General features: G+C 39.1%; 2 protein-coding genes and 1 long non-coding RNA gene across 3 annotated transcripts in view; 2 read left to right on the top strand and 1 right to left on the bottom strand.

Moving 5' to 3' along the window:
• Positions 1 to 856, bottom strand: part of LOC102927611 (3-beta-hydroxysteroid sulfotransferase-like) — a 32,069-nt gene extending 31,213 nt beyond the window's left edge. The window contains exon 1 of the mRNA XM_076571466.1: positions 716 to 856. The gene's annotated coding sequence lies outside the window, so the exon portion shown is untranslated. The remainder of the gene's footprint in view (positions 1 to 715) is intronic.
• The window catches only part of LOC107399359 (3-beta-hydroxysteroid sulfotransferase-like), a 230,626-nt gene that overhangs the window by 69,829 nt on the left and 141,010 nt on the right, over positions 1 to 19,787 (top strand). The gene's annotated exons all lie outside the window — the stretch shown is intronic.
• Positions 13,356 to 19,007, top strand: LOC143273101 (uncharacterized). The gene is made up of 3 exons (XR_013051014.1): positions 13,356 to 13,420; positions 16,590 to 16,622; positions 18,918 to 19,007. It is a non-coding gene; the product is annotated as an uncharacterized LOC143273101 (long non-coding RNA).

Here is a 19,787-nt window from a genome sequence, read left to right as displayed (position 1 = left end):
AACTCCTATAGCTGATAAACTCCTTCAGTAAGGTGGTAGGATACAAGATTAACTCAAAAAAATCAGTAGCCCTCCTACATATAAATGATAAAAGGGTTGAGAAAGAAATCAGAGAAACTTCACATCACCCTGCTGTGGGATGGTCTGTGTATCAAATCTGTTGCTCTGATTGGTCAATAAATAAAACATTGATCAGCCAATGGATCAGGCAGGAGGAAGTATAGGCAGGACAAGGAGGAGAAGAATTCTGTGAAATGGAAGGCTGAGTCAGAGAAACAGCCAGCCGCCACCATGACAAGCCACATGTGAAGACACCAGTAAGCCACGAGCCACGTGGCAAGGTATAGATTTATAGAAATGGGTTAATTTAAGCTATAAGAACAGTTAGCAAGAAGCCTGCCATGGCCATACAGTTTGTAAGCAATATAAGTCTCTGTGTTTACTTGGTTGGGTCTGAGCGGCTGTGGGACTGGCAGGTGACAAAGATTTGTCCTGACTGTGGACAAGGCAGGAAAACTCTAGCTACATCACCCTTTACTATAGCCACAAATAATATAAAATATCTTGGGGAAACTCTAACTAAGCAAGTGAAGAACCTGTATGATAAGAACTTTAAGTCCCTGAAGGAAAAAAATTGAAGAAAATATCAGAAAATGGAAAGATCTCCCATGCTCATGGATAGATAGGATTAACATAGTAAAAATGACAATTTTACCAAAAGCAATCTACAGATTCAGAACCCATCCCTGGTGCCTGAGCAGGCTTTTTGGAGACCACTACCTATGATGCAGCCTTGAGGCAGGGGAAAGGCTTTAGACTTGCTCTGCTTGCTGTGCCTCCCCATAAGAGGCCTTGCCTTCTTGTGAGGGAGGTAGTGGGGGGGCAGGTGGTGTGTAAGTGAAAGGCTGGGGGGATGGGAAGAGTGAAGAGGAGGATTTTCGATTGGTGTGCAAATGAATGGAAAAATTTAACAAAAAAATTTTAAATTCATGAATATCTTTTAAATTTTCCAGTTTTTTGGAATCTGCAAGGTAAACTCTAATAATTTTCTTAATTTCACTGTTGCCTCTCATTATGACTCCTTTTTCATGTCTTGCTGAATTAGTTTTTACATTTCCTCTTTCTTTTGGTTAGGTTAACTAAATTTTGTCAATATTGTTTATATTTTGAAGGAACCAACTCTGTGTCATTGACTCTCTACATTGATTTTATTGTCGCTGCTGTTTCTAATGATGATTTCTAATGATGGTAGGGAGATGCACTAAACTATAGGTATAATGAAAAGACATTACAAGTTGGTCTGAAGAATTTTTTAAAAACTCATTCTTGGAGTAAATAGGTCTTGGATATGAGAACTGGTATCCTTCAGGTGTAATGGGAAATACTCAAATATAATGTCCTTAAATATTGGTTCATTATTCCTGAATTATCTGGTTTTAGAGCTTCAACTAGACAATCATTGGCTCTTCCAGTGTCATTTTCTGTCCTTGATTTACTTTTCATGCTTTTGCTTGTTTTACATGATATTTTTATTCTTTGGAGATTTCAAAAATATAATGTATCTTGATCTACTACACTTGCCAGTACCCCCTCCAACACACCATAGGTGCCCTAACACAGCTACATCACAACTTCAAGCCTTTTTAAAAAACAAAAACCACTCAGGATAATTTGTGGTACTCATTTCTGCATGAGTGTTATTCCATCCACAAGGGCATGGGAAACCTAACCATGAACATAAACCAAATTAATAAAAACCCTGACTCATCCAGATGCCATCAATTGCCAATCGCTCTTCAGGCAAGATGGGATCTCAGGACATGCCCCCATCCATGCTAAAATATTAATGGGCTTGATCTCATGTAGTTTTTCTATAGGTGATCACGGATGATATGAGTTCATTTGCACAACAACCAAGCCAAACGCAGAGGGCAAGATTCACAGAGGACAATTTCACAGCACTCCTCCAGATCCTCTAGCTTTTAAATTCTTTCTATTCCCTGTTCTGTTCTGTTTCCTGAGCTTTGGGTAGTGGGGTGATATGGAAATTGCATCAATTATTGAGCACTCACAGTCAATTATTTTCCATTTTGATCAGTTAAGAGTCTCAACATTAACTAATGCCCAATGAAAAAAGATGAAGGTGAAGAACAGCACAAATTCATGGGTAGAAATATGAACATTTAGAAAGCAATTTGACAACATGACCACTTAGTAAAACATTAGTAGGAGCCCCACTTAGGACCTATGACCACTCCAGCCATGGGGTTATGATTTGGTTTATGGTACCAGGCATGTGTTGCCTCCTTGAGGATCAAGCTTCACATTGAAGCAAACATCACTTAGTAACCCCGTAACAGGTGCATCATTATTGCACTGCTGGGCAAATGTGGCTTGGCAGGTCTGCATTGTAGCATATAGAAACAATTCAGGAAAAAAGCGTCCTATGCAAAATCAGACACTGAAAAATGAAAAATATAGCTGTGAGAAATTGCAAACAAAGGTGAACTGAGAAGAGAGGTAAAGTTCAGATTCCTCTGGTGGTTGTCTGCCCTGGTCCACTTGACAGAGCCATTTCTATTTTTCGCAAAGAGCAGATCTTCCTCAACACAAATACTCAGCTGATTCTAAAAGGTCACAAGCATTCCTTCTCCCTCTCTCAGTGTCTCTCTGCCTCTCTGCCTTTCTTTGTCTCTCTATCTCTCTATTTTTATCACTCTGTCTCTGTCTCTCTGTCTCTATCTCTCTGACTCTGTGCCTCTGTCTCTCTCTCACACACACAAACACACACACACACACAAACAGGTACCTATGTCACATACTTCACTGGTGTGATTATTAATGATGTCATACAACCTTGATTCATACCTTCAGTTGATTTCAGCCAATAAATTGTTGTATTGATGGGAATCTTTCTTTCCAACACCAAATAATACACCATTCCTTCCATGTGTCTCTATCATCATATCTTTCTGTTTTCCTAGTACACATCACCATGAGGAAGGTACTGACTAGTATGCTTGTTGAAAACGACTCCCCACTAACACACAGATTTTGTGGTTATTTGTTGTTGGATCCAGGCATTAGATCTTGTCACTGGAGTGTAACAATTAGAGTGTAACAAATAACAAACATCCAGGCTCAGTAGGAAGGTTCAAGCCTTTAATTCCAGAACTCTTGGAGTGGAGAGAAGTGGATCAATAATTCAAGGCCATCCTTGTCTATGTAGCAAGAGTGAGGCCAGGCTTGTTGACACACCCTTTGTAATCATTGCGCAAAATAAATATCTTTTTACTTGTTTCATGACAAAACCACTGTTAATTATCATCTAGACATATGTCATAAGCTTATTACTTGTATCTTCACTGACATGCTTTTGCATCTGTTGTTTGTTTTGAGACAGAGTCTAGGTGAGTTCAGGCTGGGACACATTCACTGAGCATCTGAAAAAGACATTGAACTCCAGAACTTCTCTTGTCTCTACCTCCTGAGTGTTGGCATTACAGATCTGTGCCACCACATCTGGCTTATATTTGGCTTTTCTCATGATGTATATATGTATATTGGTTTATGATGACATGAATGCCTATGTGTGAATGTGGGCATTCTTGTGCTAAGGTTTGAGGTTTGAGTGTTGAAGTCAGAAGACAACATCAAGTGTTGCTATCTACCTTGTTTGAAACAAGGTCTCTTATTTCTTGTTCATCTTGTGTGTGCCAGATTAGCTGTTTCCAACCTTCAGGGAAATCTTCTGTCTCCACTGCCATCTCAGGGAAGGAACATCAGTGTGACAAACAGAAGCTGTACCACCATCTTTACATGGTTTCTGAGGATTCAAACTCAGGTCCTCACACATGCTTGACAAATGCTTTCCACTGAGCCATCTCCTGAGTCCAACTTTCAGCCTCTTTAAGTGACCTAACTCTGTCATGCATTGCCTAATTCACATTCGCTGTACAAATTCTTTGTAGATCATTTACCCTCAGCCTCCAGTCAAGTTTTAGACTCTTTGAATTCATGTTTCCTACTAGCCTTAACCTGTCTGAACTCTTGGCTTCTCTCCTGACTTGATTCAGTTAGCCCCTCAGGTAACAGGGAGCAGTGCAAGTGTGCAATGGAAACTGATACGTAAAGAGTGAGCACACCCAGAACAAGAACAGTAAAGACACTGGGACTTTGGAAAACACATCAGACTAGCACTGTGAATGGACATAAAACTTTGGCATAAAGTAGAAGGCTATTCTTAGAATGTCTCCAATGATCCACATTTTGGAGGCTGGGTCTCAATGAGACACTCTTAAAAAATATAGTAACCTCAGATATGGATGCCATTGGGTGGGGGCTCTCCCTCAGAAGGGGTTAAGATAGATCTCCAGACTGGATAGTAACTAAAATGTCCAAGCCTGGCCATGCCCTAGACCCTCTGACTTCCTGTATTAGTGTGACTGATTTTCCCAGCACATGTTCCTGTCCTTGCAACCTGCCAGTAGGATGTCTCCAGTGGTAAATGTATTAGGTGATGAGTTTGTTAATGAACTTGATTTTATCAGTTCACTATTTGTGTGTGTGTGTATGTGTACATCAAACATCATGTTGAATGCTGTAAATGCAGACTGGTTTAATTTTTCTTAGTAAAGCAGAAAAGTGAAGAAAATCAAGCTGTCCCATTCTCATGTTTTCTGATTGACACTTTCTTCCTCTCTACACAAGCATAAATGGATCATGGTTTGAGCACACCCATGGCAGGCTGTCCATGAAAGAATGGGACAACTTCCTGGTACTGAGTCATGAAGACATGAAGAAGGTCAGCCTCGTTCTTAAAGGCACCACACAGTTGAAGACGAGAGAAAGGGTTCCTTCAGCCTCTGTTTACTTTATAGGAGTAAATAAAGTCTGGTGATGAGGACGTTACTGATAGTTGTGATTTCTTGTTTGTTTGTTTTTGGTTGGGAGATTTTCTTTTTATTATATTTTTATTATTAAAATGATTTTTTATCATTTTATTATTTTTTATTTTTAAAAATGATTTTTAATTATGAATATATTTTGAACATATCATCCCCTCCTCAAGGCCTTCCAAATCCTCCACAGTCCTTACCAATCCACTTTAATTTTTTTCAAAAAGGAAAAACACAGTACAACAACACACCTCCACAAATCAAGAAAAGAAAATATAACAAAGTACAATATAAAATGCTGTGCTAGAAGGATTTCTGTCAACTTGTCATGGACTAGAGTTATGTAAATGGAGGGGACCTCAATTAAGAAAATGCCCCCATAAGATTGGGCTGTAGGCAAACTTGTAAGGCACTTTTTTCTTTTCTTTTTTTGTTTCTTCTTCTTATTATTATTATTAATTATTATTAAGAAATTTTTTTATTCACTTTACATATCAATCACAGATTCCCCTGTCCTCCCTCCACCTGCCCCCCAGTCTTCCCCCAACTCACTCCCTATTCCCACCTCCTCCAAGGCAAGAACTCCCATGGGGAGTCAGCAGAGCCTGGTACCATCAGTTGAGGCAGGTCCAAGAGCCCCCTCCCTGCACCAAGGCTACACAAAGTGTCTCACCATAGGCACTAGATACCAAATACTAGCTCATGCACTAGGGACGGGTTCCTATCCCACTGCCTTGGGGGCCCCCTAAACAGGTGAAGCTAAAAAACTGTTTTGCCTATCCAGAGGGCCTAGTCCAGTACAATGGGGGCTCCTCAGCTATTGGTCCACAGTACATGTGTTTCTACTAGTTTGCCTAGTTGTCTCTGTACTTTTTTCCTTTATAGTCTCGACGACCCTTGCTCATAGAATCCTCCTCTCTTTCATTGATTGGATTCCTGGAACTCAGTCTGGCACCCGGCTGTGGATATCTGCATCGGCTTCTCTGAGTCACTGGATGAGGGCTCGCTCTATGATGACAGTTAGGGTATTTAACAATCTGATCACCAGAGGGGACAGTTCAGGCACCCTCTCCACTATTGCCAGTAGTCTGTGGTGGAGTCATCCTTGTGGATTCCTAGGAACTTCCCTAGCACTCTGTTTCTCCTTATTCCCATGATGTCTTCATTTATCCTGGTAACTATTTCCTTGATCTCCCACTCTATCCCTGTTCCAGTTTAAAACTCCCATTCCCCTATGTTCTCATTCCCCATTCCTTGCCCTCCATTGCTCCTCCCACCCCCCAGTTTGCTCATGTAGATCTCATCTATTTCTCCTTTGCTGGGCGATGCATGTGTCCTTACTAGGGTCCTCCTTACTAGCTAGTCTCCCTGGAGCTGTGGGTTGCAGTCTGGTTATCCTTTGCTTTACATCTAGTATCTACTTATGAGTGAATACACACCATGTTTGTCTCTCTGAGTCTGGGTTACCTCACTCAGGATGGTATTTTTTAGTTCCATCCATCTGCCTGCAAACCTCATGATGTCACTGGTTTTTTCTGCTGAGTAGTACACCATTGTGTATATGTACCACATTTTCTTTATCCATTCTTCAGTTGAAGAGCATCTAGGTTGTTTCCAGGTTCTGGCTACTATGAATAATGAACATGTTGAGCATGTGTCCTTGTAGTATGCTTGAGCATTCCTTGGGTATATGCCCAAAAGTGGTGTAGCTAGTAGGTCTTGAGAAAGATTGATTTCCAATTTTCTGAGAAACCACCATACTGATTTCTAAAGTGGCTGTACAAGTTTGCATTTCCACCAACAGTGGAGGAATGTTCCCCTTACTCCACATCCTCTCCAACATAGGCTGTCTTCAATGTTTTTTATCTTAGCCATTCTGACAGGAGTAAGATAGTATCTCAGAGTTGTTTTGATTTGCATTTCCCTGATGACTAAGGATGTTGAACAATTCCTTAAATCAACCATTTGAGATTCTTCTGTTAAAAATTCTCTGTTAAGCTCTGTAGCACATTTTTAATTGGATTTTTAGGTATTTTGATGTCTAGTTTCTTGAGTTCTTTATATATTCTGGAGATCAACCCTCTGTCAGATGTGGGGTTGGTGAAGATCTTTTCCTATTCTGTAGACTGTTGCTTTGTCTTATTGACCATGTCCTTTGCCCTACAAAATCTTCCCAGTTTCAAAATTTCTCATTTATTAATTGTTGCTTTCAGTGTCTGTGCTACTGGTGTTATATTTAGGAAGTGATGTCCAGTGGCAATGCAATACTTCCTACTTTCTCTTCTATCAGGTTCAGTGTAACTGATTTTATGTTGAGGTTTTTGATCCACTTGGACTTGAGTTTTGTGCACGGTGACAGATATGGATCTATTTGCAATCTTCTGCATGTTGACATCCATTATGCCAGCACCATTTGTTAAAGATGCTTTCTTTTTTCCATGGTACAGTTTTGGCTTCTTTGTCTAAAATCATATGTTCATAGGTGTGAGGATTAATTATGAGTATATTTTGAACATATCATCCCCTCCCCAAGGCCTTCTAAATCCTCCACAGTCCTTACCAATCCAACTTTAATTTTTTTTCAAAAAGGAAAAACACAGTACAACAAACCTCCACAAATCAAGAAAAGAAAATATAACAAAATACAATATAAAATGATGTGCTAGAAGGATTTCTGTCAACTTGTCATGGACTAGAGTCATGTAAGTGGAGAGAACCTCAATTAAGAAAATGCCCCCATAAGATGGATATTAATGACCAGTGATTGTTAATTCCTGTTATTTTTTTGGTGGTAGTGTTGTATGTTTCCCTTCTTTGGTATTTGTTGGTGTGTAACTATCTATTGCCTATGTTTTCTTGGGTGTATCTAACTTCTTTAGGTTGGATTTTTCCTTCTAGTGCTTTCTATAGGGCTGGATTTGTGGAAAGATATGGTTTAAATCTGGTTTTATCATGGAATATTTTGTTTATTCCATCTATGTTGATTGAGAGTTTTGCTGGGTATTATACCCAGCAAATACCCATGGTCTCTTAGTGTCTGTATAATGCCTGTCCAGGACCTCCTGACTTTTAGAATCTCTTTTGAGAAGTCAGGTCTTATTCTTATGGTCTGCCTTTATGTGACACTTGGCCTTTTTCCTTTGCAGCTCTTAGTATTTTTTCTTTATCCTGTGTGTTTAGTGGTTTGATTATTATGTGGTTAGGGACTTTTTGTTTGGGTATAGTCTATTTTGTGTTCTGTAACCTTCTTGTATCTTTATAGGCATTTCCTTCATTAGGTTGGGAAAGTTTTCCTCTATGATTTTGTTGAATATATTTTCTGTGCCTTTGAGTTGGTATTCTTCTCTTTCATCTATCCCTATTATTCTTAGGTTTGGTCTTTTCAAGGTGTCCCAAATTTCTTGGACATTTTGGGTCCTGACTTTGTTGGCTTTATTCTTTTCTTTGACTGATGAATCTATTTCCTCTACGGTATCTTCAATGCCAGAGATCCTCTCTTCCATCTCTTGCATTCTGTTGGTTATGCTTGCATCTGTGGTCCCTGTTCGTTTACTCAGATTTTCTACTTCCAGAATTCCCTCAATTTGTGTCTTCTTTACTGTCTCCATATCAGTTTTCAAATTTTGAACAGTTTCCCTCACATGTTTAATTGCTTTCTCTTGGCTTTCTTTAAGGGATTTACTGAACTATGCCCATTTTTTGTTTGACTTTTCCTTGATTTCTTTAAAGGAATTTTTCATTTCCCCTTTTAAGATCTGTAACATCTTCTTAAGGTCATTTTAAGGTCGATTTCTTCTGTTTCTTCTGTGTTGGGATGTTCAGATCTTGCTGATGTAGGTTCTGATGGAGCCATATTAGTTTTTATGTTGGTGACTGTATTTTTGCACTGGCATCTACCCATCTCTTTCTCCACTTGGTGCAAGAGGTGTCTGTGTCTGAGGGAGCCTCTCTTGGTCTGATCAATACTCTTGGTCCAGTGGGAGCTCTTGGTCTAATTGGTATTGATGGACTCTTTGTCTCAGGGAGCAGCACTAGCTTAGTCCAATTGGCATTCCTGGGCTCTGTCTCAGGGAGTAGCTCAGCACATGTTGGGAGGGGAGGGTTACAGGGTCTGGTGGGGGATGGTGGTAGTCTGACCTGTCTGCAGTAGGTCTGCCTCCTGCCTGGACTGTAACTGGGATTGCAATGGGTGGTGGTGTGGGGGTGCAGGGTTGTGCCCCTAGGCCACACCTAAACAAAAGCTCACCTCTTAGTCCAATCGCCACTGGCAGGCTCTGTCTCAGGGAACAGTTGCAGTCTTAGAGGGTTGGGTTGAATTTTCTTATTCCAATAATTTAAATGCCTTAACCTTCAGCCCTCTTCTACCTCAGAGTATGAGGATTAGGTACTAAGAATGTGGGGACATCAGGAGTTTACATAGAGGTAATTAAGTTAACACAGTTGCCAGATTACATGTAATCCAATACTCCTGGTCTTCTCACAAGAGAAAGTTGGGACTCAAATTTGAGGATAACGACATGTCACCATTCACCACAAGAATATGGGTATTTATAAACTAAGGATCAAGGCCTCTGGGAGAATCTATTCTTGTTGACAGATGTTGGACATATGTTGACAGATGTGTTGGAGTCTGACTCCTGGACTCCAGACTGGATGGAGATAGAGTTGCCTGCCATGGAACTGAAGGTCTCACCTAAAGAAGTGGTACATTTGTGGTTTGCCTGGAATGAATCAGAATTTAGCTAGGTAAAACAGTATATAAACATAAAAGGCTGTTGTTAGATACCTAAAGAAATGAAGTGCCTTTCTTATTAGAGAAGGGCTATGGAAACTACAAGCAAAAGTTTTGTCAGAGAAACACCAGAGCAGATACAATAGAATTCAAGGCACAATTCCATGAGGACAACTGTCATTTCCTCTTTTCCAGGAAGACCAGTGGGAGTGCAAACTTGTACACCCACTTTGGAAATCAATATGGCAATTTCTCAGAAAAACTAGGAATCAATCTACCTCAAAACCCAGTGATACCACTCTTAGGCTTGTACTCACAGGATGCTAAATCATACCACAAGGACACTTGCTCAGTTATGTTCATGGCAGCTATATTTATAATAACCAGAAACTGGAAATAACCTAGATGACCCTCAACCAAAAAATAGATAAATAAAATGTGGTACAATTACACAATGGAGTACTATTCAGCTGTTAAAAACAATGACATCAGTAAATTCACAGGCAAATGGATAGAATTAGAAAAAAATCATCCTGAGTGATATAACCAGACCCAGAAAGACACACATGGAATGTACTCACTCATAAGTGGTTAATAACTATAAAATAAAGGATAAGCATGCTTCACTCCACAGACCCAGAGAGGCTAGGTAACAAGGAAGGCCCAAGGGGGGACACATGGATCTCCCTGGGCAGGGTAAATAAAGGAGAATTTCTGGTTGAACTAGGGGTGGGTGGGCATGGGAACTTGAGGAATTGGAATCAGGGGTGGCAAGAGGGAAGAGTTCTGGGGGAAAAACTGGAAAGGGAGACTTTATGGCATGAGGTAGAAGCCTAATGCAAGGGAAACTTCCACAAATCTATAAGGTGGCCCCAACTAAAACTCCTGGCAGCAGTGGATGCATAGCCTGAACTGACCATCCCCTGTGATTAGATTGGTGACTACCCCAGTTCTCATCTGAGAGCCTTCATCTAGTGACTGATGGAGGTAGATTCAAAGACCACAGCCAAACACTGGACCGAGCTAGCTCAGGGAGTCCTGCTGAGAAGAGGGGGAGAGATTTAGGAGCAATGGGTCAGGGGCATCAGGGAAAAACCCACAGAAAAAGCTAACCAGGCTCATGGGAACTCACAAAGTCTGAACCAACAACTAAGCAGCCTGCATGGGACCAACCTAAGCCCTCTGCATATATGTGACAGTTGTATAGCTTGGTCTATTGGGAGACCCCTAACAATGGGAGCAGAGGCTGTCTCTGGTGCTTTGGCTGGATTTTGAGAATCTACTTCTCATGCTGGATTGCCTTGCCCAGCCTCAGAGGGAGGTGCGTGGTCTTAAGGCAGCTTGGTATACCACGCTTTGCTGATATCCATGGGAGGCCTGGTCCTCTCTGAGTGAATTTGGAGGAGGGGTGGATTGTGTGGTGAGCAGTGGGGAAGTAGGAGGAGGGGTTGGGAGGAGAGGAGGGAGAAGAGGCTGCGTTTGAGATGTAAAATTAATTAATTAATTAACTTAATTTTAAAATTTTTTAAAGAGTATAAACAATAACAGAAATATACATTATGAGATCATTTGACTAGATCTTGACCTCTGGCCACTTTCTTCTAAGAAGGAGAAAATAAGAAACTTTTTATTTCATATGAAAATCAATAACTTTCTATTATATTCCTTTGTGTGTTTCTGTACAATCTTTTGTGTTCTTGTCATAAAATTCCATTTTTTCCAAGAAGCATTGTTACCTGACTACCTTGGGCACATTTGTACTACACTTTTTTATATACATTTACTTTCAAATCATTAAGTAGATTCTTGCTAGATATTTTAACAGCTATCTGTCTCCTTGCTAGATAACTGAAACTTATGCAATAAACTTTTTTTTATAAATAAAAGCATTTCCTATAAGGAACAGCCTCAGATTCAAAGCAAAATCCTCATCATACTACTAGTCTATTTTCTTCTTAATTTTTTTTTACAGTTTTGTACATGGATACAATTTTCTGTGGTTATTACTATTTTCTATCATCTCCTATTAATTTTTATATTTTTCTTTTATTTTTAAGAATACAATTATATCATTTCTCCTTTCTCTTTTCTCCTTCCAAAGCCTTTCATATATGCCCTTTTTCAAATCCATGATCTCATTTTTCATTAATTACTATTACATGCATGTGTACACATGTGTACCCCTAAACATAACCTGCTCAGTTTGTATAATGTTACTTGTATGTATGTTTTCAGGGACCCTCCCGCTATTGATGGGCTTCCTTCTCAGCTGGACTCCTTTTGTGTGTGAGCAACAAATACTCAAGGAAGGTGAGAACCTATTACTCTTCTTCTGATGTGTGACCATGAAACACAGATAGATATTCAGCGTCTTCTGCCACAGATGGAGTTTTCAGATACAATCCCCACTAATGAGTGGTAATTCCATGATGCTGTCATTCATCTATATGAAATCCAGTGAATATATTTTAACAAGTTATAGACTCATCTTTGAAATGAAGAGTAAAATACAAATGCATTGTAGTACCTCTTTATTTTTGCCTTCCACACAAAACTCAACCTTTATACAATCTGTGTGTATCAGAATCACTGGTAGTTTTCACGGATCTGAAAATGCAGTATTTATATAGAAGCTTTGGGATTTAAGCTCAGCTCTGCCATTTTATAGGTTTCTTTTTTAACCTCAAGTAAAATTTCTCTTTCAAGCTTGCTTCAATCTACCTAGTATCATTGGTAAAGTACTAGCCTTGGTTCTAAGACAATGGGAAAACATTATCTTTAGTGCAAGTGACAAGAGCCTCGGGACATAATAAATATCCAGTTGAGCAAGAAAGGAATAATGGGTTCTCTCTGATGCTTGTCACAGTCTTTCCAGAGGGTGAGATGTTCTGGCCTTTGATCAAAATGTCCTTTAGCATGTATTACAAAGCAAATCTTTAGACCACTCCTCAATTGCTATGTACACTTTTATCATAACTTCAGTAACTTCATGAATATTCTGGAACATATCTGCCTTGTCACTTGGAAAAGTTATGACCACAGTAAAGAGGATTATAAGAATGTTCTTCAACAAAGCAGGAAAGAGGCATATAAATAATTCAAGGATGAGCTAACTCCCAGCCACAAATATCACTCTAAGAATAAGAGGTATGGGAAAGGAACTTTCATTCCCAGAAATGTATACATATATACATATTGGTTTGCGGTAGTTCTGATTCAAGACTGTGCTATGATGGAAAATAATTAACTTAAACAGTACCCTTTTCTCTCCCAAATTAGGCTCCAAATGCAAAAATAACTCTCCAGAATCACTTGAATGGCAATGATTAAACAAGAAAATAAATTTTGTCTTCTGGGTTGCTAGCTCCTGGTTTTCTATACACATGCAATGAATTGTTTTGTAATTGCACAAAGTCAATTATTTCAAATGAATACATGTCTATCACTTTACTATCCATGTCTCAAAGAGAAAAGGATAGAGATTAAAGATAACAAACTGAAAGCTTTTCAGATTGGCTGTCGTGTTAACAAAGCCAAATTTCCCTTGGAAAGACACTTTTAGAATGACACCATGGATCACTCTAAGACAGATGTTGCATCACTCTAAGTCATTTAGGACAAAGGGAATTCACTGTGGAGGAAGTGTGTGAGCAGACAGAGTAGGAGGAGCGGAAAGAGAGAGTATAAATTCAGAGCAAGGTTTGCTCCTGGGTGTGCCATCTGGAGGCAGTGATGAGACATCTTGTGGGCTGGTTGTCGCTAGCTGTCTGCATGTTCAGACTGAATGCAGGTGAGGTGGAAAAGAGGGGGTGAGAATTGAAGGTCGAGAGTACAAAGCAAGTAAGACATGAAAAAGGTTGGAGACCAACTATCCATGATAGCTTTTCAGTCTAGCAAATGGAGAGCAAAGAGCCATGGATTCAACTGTTGTTTTTCCCTTCCTTGATAGAGTGAGCACAGAACAGGTGACTTTACCTGTGAAGGAGCCTTGGTCTCAGTGCTCACACTGCAATAAAAATTTTCATGAGAGAGGAAGATTATACTGGACGGATTTAGAAATTTCTTTGAAGTCTGTTGTTAAAAAAGCAAAGTCTCAAATAAATAGTATATGGTCTCAGCTATTCTTTGCATTATAGTAATGTATTAATGCCTTCTTAGCTAAGTGTTCACTGAAAGTGTCTGTAAGTTTCAAACACACATGACATGGGTTGCCTGTGGGGCAGATATCAGGGTGACTGGGGTCAGGTTTGGTGGGGAGAAATTTCATGTTGATTCATTTTATAAGCCACTTGAAATTTGAAGCATATCAATGGCATCACCTCAGGAGACAAGTAAATGCAGTGTAGAACAAGGGGTCTTATCTTACAGTGAAGTTGTGAGGGTTAATCAGAAAGGATAGAGGAGTTCTTCAGAGTGGCCAGCATCCTGAAGCTATGTTCACAGAAATGCAGAGCCCTAGAGAAAGTTGGGCTTCTCACGCATGACAGTTTGAAATATACAGAGCATGAGGATACTCTGCACCTAATGAAGAGTTAGAGTGTTTTGTTGTAGTAGTAGTGTGTTTTAAAGAAGTCTTACGCAGTCCAAGTAGATCTCATATTCACTATAAATGAATGAAGGTAGCCTTGAACTCCTGATTTTCCAGCTTCTACCTCCTGAGTGATGAGATTACAGACAACTGCCATCATTCCTACTCAGTTTATGTGTTGTTGGAATGAAACCAAGGGCTTTGTGCATGCTATACAAGCACTCAGCCAACTGAGACACATTCAGCTCTTAGATCAGATTTAGAATCTTATTGGTACCAAAGGTTTAAAGGAAGTAAGAATAACCCAGGTTAGAATGCTGTCAATAAAGAGGCCAATCATATGACTACATATCAATAAATTTTGTATAGGGGAAAAGAAAGTAGTGCAAAATAAATTGCACTCAGTTGAGAAGAGACATTCCCTCATTTTAATGAAAATGGTCACATGATTTTATTGTGTCTTTCTGTGCTTGCTTCCCCAACATTCTAAAGTGGTCTTTAAAATGTCTTGCTGTATCATGGTCTGAGTAAGTTCTCTGAGGTTATTATTCACATTCACATAGTCTGAGTAAGTTCTCTGAGGTTATTATTCACATTCACACTGTTCACATCCAATGGGGAAATAGGCTGGTTACCTGTATTCTTTTTATGAGTTTTATAATTAGCTTACAAAATAATGGTTTTAATTCACTATAAAGTTTCTCTAATATGATTTTGTATAAGATATGAGTTATAAGGCATTTAAACATATTGTATACTTTTAATGTATAAGTATTGGGAAGTATAAAGTTAGCTATATAATATGACAAATGTCTATGTACTCTCTATAGAGTTTCATTTTTCCTGTATTCTCACTATGGATTTTCATGCATCCTTTGCTTTTATTGATCCCTTTTTCATCACTAGCCTCCAATGTCCCTCTGCCCTCTTCTGTAGATCTCCTTCCTCCCCTCAATAGACTCCTTTCCAATTTCATGTCATATATAATCTGAATGATGATTAATTATATTGATCAACTTGACAGGATCTATAGTCACATAAGAGACAAGACTGTAGCTAGAGTTTTCCTGCCTTGCCCACAGTCAGGACAAATCTCTGTCACCCGCCAGTCCCAAAGCCGCTCAGACCCAACCAAGTAAACAAAGAGACTTATATTGCTTACAAACTGTATGGCCATGGCAGGCTTAGTGCTAACTGTTCTTATATCTTAAATTAATCCATTTTCATAAATCTATACCTTGCCAGGTGGCTCGTGGCTTACCAGCTTCTTCACATGCTGCTTGTCATGGTGGCAGCTGGCAGTGTCTCCCTCACTCAGCCTTCCACCTCCCAGAATTCTCCTCTCCTTGTTCCGCCTACTTCCTGCCTGGCCACTGGCCAATCAGTTTTACTTATCGACCAATCAGAGCAATTTGACATACAGACAATCCCACAGCATGAGACTATGAGTGTATCTGTGAGGGATTATCTAGATTATATTAGTCTCTAGTCATGCTTGTGAGAAATTTTCTTGATGAGATTATTTGAAATAGGACACATTCTTAAAGTAGATGGCACCAATTTATTGGCTTGGGTTATGGACTGCATAAAATGAGAAAGACAGTTAAGCACAAACATTCATCTTCCTCTGTTTCACAATTGTGGATCCAATGTGACCGATATACTATATAGATGTGAATATATATATATATGAAGGCAAGTAGTATATATATGTATATATATATATATATATATATATATATATATATATATATATAGTGTGTGTGTGTGTGATCCACATATGAAAGAAAAATCTGTATTTGTTTTTAGAGTATGGGATTACGTGATCCATTTTCCTGCAAGTGAAATAATTTCAGTACCAAATCTGTACCCACAGGATTTATACATACTTATACAGAAATGCTCTGTCAATCACATTTTCCCACAGATGTCTTTTGAATTTTGAGTTAGCACCACCCTAATCATGAATAATTGAGGACAATTCCAATCTAAATTTACCTGAAACTCCTCTTTACTTTTGCCTTCACTTTCCCCCCCTTGCTCCTGGTCCCTTACATGTGGCTAACCTTTATTATGACACCAATAATCTCACTGCAATGTTTTGCTAATCCCCAATAAATGTCATTGTCCTTCAGAGAATATTTTCTGAGTTGAAAGCTGTTGAACAATAAAAAGTGGTTAGAATCTGAATTGCACTTAATATTGTGGATGACTCTAACCTATACCAAGGAAGACATTTGGGAGAATAAGAGCTCAATCTGATGAGTGGGAGTTCCTGGCTTTTCATAGATTGATGTGACATTTCCTGGGTAGATATGCAGCTCCAACTTGATATGACATTGAAGAATGTTGATGTGCATTTCATAGTTATTCTGGGCATGCAGTGTTTTAGAAAATGGCTTATACTTTGTCCATTCCTTCTGTCTTTCAGAATTGATCTCTCATTTACACCCTCCAAAACAAGGTAAAGCAACCAACTCTATTGGGGAGAATCTCAAATGCCAGCCTCCACCTCTTAGAAAGCATTAGATATTTTAAAAGTTCTTGCACTTTTCTGCCATGTAGCTTTTACTTGTATTATTGTTCTGATATGAGTGGCTCCCCTGGGTCAAAGCAGACAGATTAGATATTGAAGATCCAGTTAAATAACCAACTCCTAGTCACTCAAGAAAAATACTCCCTTCTCCGTTGGGACTAAAATAAGACAATGTAAGGTTCTGCACTTTGTTCTTTCCTTTTTCATTGACAAATAATAATAATAATATATGTAGGAAGTTGAACATAATGTTTAGATGTAGATTCACACCATGGGTGGTTAAATTGAGATAATTAGCATAATCATCTTATTACAAACATGAATTTTTAGTGGTCAGAACGTAACCCACCTGACGCTATTTCTTATTCTGAGAACATGAGAAGGCAAGTAGTTAATCAATGGTGTTGGGTTAGTGGTTAAAAGTGAGTCCTTCATCATGGAGCAATACATTGGGAGATGTCACAGCTATACTATTGCTACAGACAGGGAAAAGAAAATGCTCAGGGAGAGAAGGAGGAAGAGGGAGAAGAAGAAAGAGAAAGAGAAGGAGGAGGTGAAGAAAAAGAAGAAAATGAAGAAGGAGGAGGAGAAGGAGAAGAAGGAGAAGGAAAACAGAAGGAGAAGAAATATGTGGATGGCAGTGAGATCTTGGAGAGATGTTAGAGATCACTTTGGCAAAACAGGAAATATTTTTTTTTCAGAACAGAAGAAAACAGATATGTCCTAGTTACTGTCTGATGCTGTGATAAAACACTGACCTAAACCAGCTTGGAAAAGAAAGGGTTTATTTGGCTTACACTTAACCATCACAGTCCATCATTGAAGGAAGTCACAGGGAAGGAACTCAAACAGGAACAGAGGCAGTAATGATGGAAGAATGCTGCTTCCAGTCCAAAGCTCCACAGCTCCTTCACAGTCTTCCCAAAAAATAACACAGTCAGGGTGGGGAAACTGTGGTTGGCATACAATGTATGAGAGAAGAATCAGTTTTTTTTTTTTAAAAAAAAAAAAAAGAATACCACATGGAGCATTCCCACACCTGTGTGGAATTAAACTCTCTGCAGAAAGTTTGCCTTATGTTAATTCCTAGAAACAGAACTAGAAAGGTCATTAGTTATTTCTATACTTGTTTCTAACAGAGATTTCTAAATTGCCTCCCAGGACTATTTACTCAGTATCTTTCTTGAGGTGACCTGAGGTCTAAATTCCTGTTTTGTTTCATCCTAAGCATTTATGTCATTGAATCCATATTTTTGATGTGATAATTAAGTATTTTCTAATATATGTTAAAAAGTGTTGACTAAACAGGAAAAAAGAATAACACAGTCAAGTCCATTTTAAGCAATACCTCACTCCTGTACCAATTTCTATTTTAATTACTTTTGCTTGCTCTGATTAAATACAAAAATCAGCTTGAGAAGAGAGGGATTATTTAGCTAACACTTAGCAATCCTAATCCATCATTGAGGAAAACTGGGGCGAGAACACAAGCATGGGCAGAGAACAGTAACACAGAGGAATTCTGCCAACTCACTTGTTCTCCATTACTTGTGTATCTTGCTTTCTTATACAAAACAGGATCACTTTCCCAGGGATGACATTGTCCACCAAGGCATAGGCCCTTCTGCATCAATCATTAGTAAAGAAAATACCCTACAGATATGCACACAGGCCAATCTGACAGAGGAAAATCCTTGATTGAGATTCCTTCTTCCCAGGTGACTCTAGTTTTGTCAAGCTGACAAAAGCTGGTCAACACAGAGGGTGAGAACTCAAACCAGGGTGTGAACTCTGACAAATAAGATCCCTCATTGCTAAAGGACTGTTATTGAGAAAGCCATCATCTCCAATCAGAACCCAGCTCTGGACCAAAATGAGGCTTCCTTGGAGATTTTGCAGATATTTTATGTCACAGGCATGAAAGGCAGGAAGAGACACCAGCTTCAGGTGTGTGTGGGGGTGATGAGAGAACCACTGTTATCCTGTCTCCAAAATAGACATTCCAAAGTCAAGTCTGAGTCATGCATGGTAGCTCAAGCTTGCAATCCCAACACTTGGAAAGCTGAGACAGAGACTAACATGAGCTATAACCAGCGTTGGCCATAGAGTGAGTTTGAAATCTAGCCGGGTTACAGAGTGAGACCAACCTCAAGAACAAAACAATTTGAAAGTCAGTTTCCAATGTGAGCTTATTTTGTATTCTGAAATTGTTCTCTTTTCCAGAAATTTCTGTTGCTAACTGTGTCTTTCCATTCATCTACGGTGATGAATTACACTTCAATTGTATCTCCACCCACAGTGACTTTGATTGGTTAAAACAAACTTCCTGAACATTGACAGGAATCAATGAATGACAGTGATCAATGAATTAAATGTCTTTCAAACAGTGGACCATACAAGTTATATTGTTATATATATAAAAAAATGTATATTCAGTTTTTACAATCAGGAAGCATGGACTTTTCTTAGGCCATATGTCCTGCCCCATGGACTCATTCTATTCTGATCTCTCATCTGAGAAAGAAAAAAGTACTATTTCTGAGGGAAGGAAACACACGTGATATTGATCTTGGGACAATAGGGGAGACCGAGACATTCATTCTAACGTGTTTTTTTTCACCTCAGTTTTTAGGTAAACGTGTATTTTTGAAGAGACAGAAGTTACAGATCCATCAGATGTTTCTCTAGATACAATTCTTCTTTTATTGTCATGGAGCATTCTGATAATAAATGTCTGTTTTCTTGTCTACAGTGATGTCTTATTTTCCTGGGGTGGGTGTAAAGAGCAAAATACATTGATGATCAACTCATTCTCACATGGTGGGGTTGTGACCCAAGGGAATCCCTTGGGGTGGCTTATTACAGTGTATCTGCCATCAGTACACTACCAAATTCCCCCCAAGTGACTGCCTTGAGGAGATTTCCATTAGGGTCCAGAACAGATGCTACAAGCAGCTAAGTATACTAATCTGAGGGATAGCAAATGAATCTGAGCACACTGAGTTCTTTAGTCCATTCACTTTATTCTTCTAAGTTCAGTTCCATCTACATTTTCTTTTCTGTTCTTATACTTAGCTCCTCTCAGTCCCTCCT

This window comes from Peromyscus maniculatus, chromosome 1 (assembly GCF_049852395.1).
Source record: "Peromyscus maniculatus bairdii isolate BWxNUB_F1_BW_parent chromosome 1, HU_Pman_BW_mat_3.1, whole genome shotgun sequence".
NCBI lineage: Eukaryota > Metazoa > Chordata > Mammalia > Rodentia > Cricetidae > Peromyscus > Peromyscus maniculatus.
Note: the sequence above shows the minus strand (reverse complement) of the source record. Positions and strands in the feature narration are given on the sequence as shown.